The sequence below is a fragment of the Lactuca serriola genome, chromosome 4 (genome assembly GCF_051521515.1).
Source record: "Lactuca serriola cultivar US96UC23 chromosome 4, Lser_US96UC23_V15, whole genome shotgun sequence".
Taxonomy (NCBI): Eukaryota; Viridiplantae; Streptophyta; class Magnoliopsida; order Asterales; family Asteraceae; genus Lactuca; species Lactuca serriola.
The window spans coordinates 136159937-136165416 of NC_136411.1; positions in this window are offsets into that span (position 1 = coordinate 136159937).

A 5480-nucleotide genomic window follows, 5' to 3' on the forward strand; every position below is an offset into this window, starting at 1 on the left:
AGAATGCACCTATAAGGACTTCACTAATGCCAAGCCCCGGATGTTTTATGGAACTGGTGGTGTGATGGCCCTGAGGCAGTGGATTGAAAGGACGGAGGCAGTCTTTGAAATCTGCTCCTGTCCCGAGCACAGCAAAGTCAAATTTGCAACTTTCACCCTTATTGATAAAGCTTTAACTTGGTGGAATGGCCACGTTAAAGTACTTACCCTAATCGTGGCAAACTCCATAAGCTGGGAGAGCCTGAAAGCCATGATGATGAGAGAATACTGCCCACGGGGAGAGATTCAAAAGCTTGAACACGAGCTATGGACTCTCGGAATGGTTGGTACCGACATCGCTACTTATACCAACAGATTCTGCGAGCTGTCAATCCTTTGTCCAGATATGATTGCTCCCGAGAGCAAGAAAATAGAAAGGTACATCTGGGGACTGACGCCCCAAATGCAATCAAGCGTGTTAGCTTCTAAACCTGACACCTTTGAAAGTGCTAAGGAACTGGCACAATCTCTGATTGACTACGGAGGTCATCAGAACTCAACCACTTCTGCACCAGCACCACAGAAAGGAAACAACAACAACAACAACAACAATGGCATAAAGAGAGTGTGGAATAAAGGGAAGGGTGGGTCTTCCCAAGAATCCGCAAAGAAACAACTGGTTTCAGTGAATGCTGCCACTGTACCTACTACAGCTCCTACAAATACCTACCCAACAAAGCCTTATATAGGTAACCTCCCAAAGTGCACCAAATGCAATTTCCACCACCATGGACCTTGTCGAGAAATGCAGTGCGCCAACTGCAACAGGAAAGGACACAGAGCCCGTTTCTGCAAGGACCCCGCAAAGCCGATCACTCAAGTTCCCGGTGCGGGTGTAGGGCAGACTTGCTACGGTTGTGGCGAGGTGGGCCACTACAAGAGGAACTGTCCTAAGGCAGCAGGCACCGGAGGTGTGGGACGAGTTTTGGCAATAGGCCACGACGAAGTTGTAGCTGACCCAACTATAGTTGCTGGTACGTTCCTTCTCGATAATTCATATGCATGCATATTATTCGATAGTGGAGCGGAGAGAAGCTTCGTGAGTCAAAACTTTATTCATTTACTTAAACCTAAACCTAGCAAGTTAGAAAAATCATTCACTGTAGAGATGGCCAATGGAAAAACCGAAAATACTAATTGCATATACATGGGTTGTACGTTAACTTTAGACGGCCATTCTTTCCCAATCAATCTCATGCCGGTCCAAATTAAAAGTTTCGACGTCATAGTCGGCATGGATTGGTTGAGTCTTCTTCGCGCCGACATCATGTGCTTTGAGAAAGCAGTCCGTCTTAACCTCCCTAACAACGAAACCTTAGTTATCTACAGCGACAAATCTAGTACAAACCTTCGCATCATTTCGTGCATCCAAGCTCGAAAGTGCTTGCGGAAGGATTGCCGAGCATTCCTAGCGCACATCATTGATACAAGTCAAGAACTGAAGGACATCAAGAGCATCTCGGTAGTACACGACTTTCCCGATATCTTTCCAGAAGAACTACCAGGATTACCACCGCAACGCCAAGTCGAGTTCAGAATCGACTTAGTTCCAGGAGCTACCCCAGTAGCAAAGTCGCCTTACCGTCTCGCACCAGTAGAGATGTAGGAACTTTCCAGTCAACTTAATGAACTCCTTCTAAAAGGATTCATAAGACCAAGTTTCTCACCTTGGGGAGCACCGGTCTTGTTTGTAAAGAAGAAAGACGGATCGTTCCGTATGTGCATCGACTATAGAGAACTGAACAAACTTACTGTCAAGAACCGCTATCCTCTACCCCGTATCGACGACCTATTCGATCAGCGTCAAGGGGCGAACTACTTCTCAAAAATAGACCTACGATCCAGATATCACCAATTACGAGTTCTAGAGGGGGACATTCCAAAGACAGCTTTCCGAACTCGTTATGGACACTACGAATTCGTAGTGATGCCGTTCGGATTAACCAATGCACCAGCAGTATTTATGGACCTAATGAATAGGGTATGCCGCCCTTACTTGGATCAGTTCGTCATCGTCTTTATCGATGATATACTTATCTACTCTCGAAGTGAGGAAGAGCATAGTCAGCACCTACGAAAAGTCCTAGAAACACTGCGAACGGAGAAACTCTATGCGAAGTTCTCTAAATGCGAATTTTAGATTCGAAGAGTCGAATTTTTAGGCCATGTTGTTAGCGAGAAAGGTATACACGTGGACCCCTCCAAAATTAAGGCTATTGAGAACTGGTCGGCACCAAAGACACCTACAGAAATTCGTCAATTTCTAGGTCTAGCTGGCTACTATCGCAGATTCATAAAGAACTTTTCGAGCATTGCGAAACCTCTTACTACATTAACCCAGAAAGGTGTGGCCTTTGACTGGGAAGCGAAACAAGAGAAGGCATTCCAGACACTAAAGCAGGCCTTGTGCACCGCACCGATACTATCCCTCCCCGAAGGGATAGAAGACTTCGTAGTGTATTGCGATGCGTAAAATCAAGGACTTGGTTGTGTTCTTATACAGAGAGGGAAGGTTATCGCTTATACCTCCCGACAGCTTAAGACACACGAAGTGAACTATACGACACATGATCTCGAGTTAGGAGCAGTGGTATTTGCTCTGAAGATCTGGAGGCACTACTTATACGGAACAAAGAGTACTATTTTCACCGATCACAAGAGCCTTCAACACATTTTCGATCAAAAGGAACTCAACATGCGACAACGACGATGGGTTGAGTTACTGAATGACTACGAATGCGAAATTCGTTATCATCCTGGCAAGGCCAACGTAGTAGCTGACGCCCTCAGTCGAAAGGAATACACTGGTCGGAGGGTCAAATCTCTGACCATGACTATCCATTCCCACTTATCCACACAAATTAAGGAGGCACAAATGGAAGCTTTGCAACCTGAAAAGGTGGCAGGTGAATCCCTGCGAGGAATGGAGAAGAATCTAGAAGTCAAGGGTGGCGGAGCCTACTATCTCATGGACCGAGTCTGGACCCCGAATCATGGTGGTTTCAGAAACGTAGTCATGACCGAGGCTCACAACTCAAGATATTCCGTTCACCCGGGTTCAGATAAAATGTATCTGGATCTTAAGAAACTGTACTGGTGGCCTAACATGAAAGCAGAAATTGCTACCTTCGTGAGTAAGTGTCTTACTTGCGCTAAGGTTAAGGTCGAGTATCAGAAACCGTCAGGATTACTACAACAACCAGAGATACCAGAATGGAAATGGGAGCGGATTACTATGGACTTCATAACCAAGTTACCCAAGACGACAAGTGGACTCGATACCATATGGGTCATTGTCGACAGATTGACCAAATCCGCGCATTTCCTACCCATCAAGGAGACTGACAAAATGGAGAAGCTTACAAGAACTTACTTAAGGGAAGTAGTGCGACTGCATGGTGTTCCAATATCCATTATCTCCGATCGAGATAGTAGATTCACTTCAAGATTCTGGCAGTCACTACAAAGTTCCCTGGGAACTAGGCTAGACATGAGTACAGCCTACCACCCACAAACAGACGGACAAAGTGAGAGAACAATACAAACTTTCGAAGATATGCTGAGAGCCTGTGTGATTGACTTCGGAAAGGCATGGGATATTCATTTACCCCTTGTCGAATTTTCATACAATAATAGTTATCATACAAGCATAAAGGCTGCTCCGTTTGAAGCCCTCTATGGTCGAAAGTGCAGATCCCCTCTGTGCTGGACTGAAGTTGGCGATACCCAGTTAGCTAGAGGAAGAGTTCCTGAAAGCACTCTCACCGGTCCGGAAATCATACGAGAAACGACAGAGAAGATCGTTCAGATTCGTGAACGATTGAAAGCCTCTAAAGACCGACAGAAAAGCTACGTTGACCAAAGGAGGAAACCTTTGGAATTCCAGGTAGGAGACCACGTCTTATTAAAGGTCTCACCGTGGAAGTGTTTAATACGATTTGGAAAGCGTGGGAAACTAAATCCAAGATACATAGGGCCTTTCGAGATCCTTGCCAGAATCGGCCCTGTGGCTTACAAGCTTAACCTACCGCGCGAACTTAGTAACATCCATCCAAACTTCCACGTCTCAAACTTGAAAAAGTGTCTGTCCGACGAGACTCTTGTTATTCCACTCGACGAGATCGAGATCAACGAGAGCCTCAACTTTGTGGAAAAACCAGTAGAAATCATGGACCGAGAGGTCAAGCAAACAAAACAAAGTCGCATATCCATCGTGAAGGTTCGCTGGAACGCCGAGCAGGGACCTGAATTCACATGGGAACGCGAAGATCAGATGAAACAAAAGTACCCTCATCTCTTTCATGTTCACTAGTATCTTTACTACTTTAAATTTCGGGACGAAATTCTCTCTAACGGGGGGATGATGTGACAACCCGATATTTCAACTCTTTGTAATGACCAAAAAGGGTCAAGTATTGTAACCACTTTTGAGTAATAAAATTTACTTTCATAATAAAATGTACAAATAGTTCTACTTAATTTCCTTCTATGTTTAAATGTCTTTGAACCATGATCGTACGTGAAAAGAACGCCCAAATCCGACTTCATATTGCGAAGTTATGAATTTTCAAAGAAATTCCTTAAACACGATGAGTTATAAAATAAATAATAAAATTAATTTCGGAATTTGCCGACGGAGTCTAAACGAAAGTTGTAGAGCGTAGTCTCACCTACGCGTGGATATAAAGACCATCGAAAACGGAGTTCGTATGAAGAAGATATGAATTTTTGAAGTTTATTAAATGAATTATATATATATTTAATTCAAAATTCGGACCTTATCCGAAGGGGAGTCAGCGTCCTCATCCGAGGTACGCGCTGCGTACCCCTGTACGCCCTGCGTAACCGAGAGGCTTGGCCTCTGATCGTCCACGTCGCCCTATCCGAGGCGTCCGACCCGTCTGAAGCGTCCGACCCGCTGTCCCGTCCGACCCGCCTCCCCAGCAACCCGTCCCATCCGAAGCCGAGGCAGTCAAGGCTTCGGTCACGCATGACGTACGCGTACGCGATGCGTACGAGCGTAAGCCCCGCGTACCGAGGCGGTTCAGCCTTCCTATAAATAGGATGCAAGGGCTTCCGAGAAAAGGGCTCATTTCTCTCCTCTCTCTCACAATCTTGCCTCGTTTTCCGTGCCCGTTCAAACCCGAAGCTCTGGTCTTTTTGCTCAAGTCCCGAGGGTCGATTTTACTCCCGAGATTCCCGAGAATCCCGAGGAAAATCCGTTTCCCGAGACGAAACTCTGCCCGGTTTTCCATCCCGCTATCTTCAAACTTTCAAGTGAGTTCATACCCCTTAATTTACCTTTTAAATATTCTATAAATTCTTTTATATGCTTTCAAGGGGGGGATTACAAGTAAAACACACGAGTATTATCGTGTGTTACACAAAGAAACTCTTTTATATGCTGTTATATATCCAAATCACATGCGATTTATAAACCT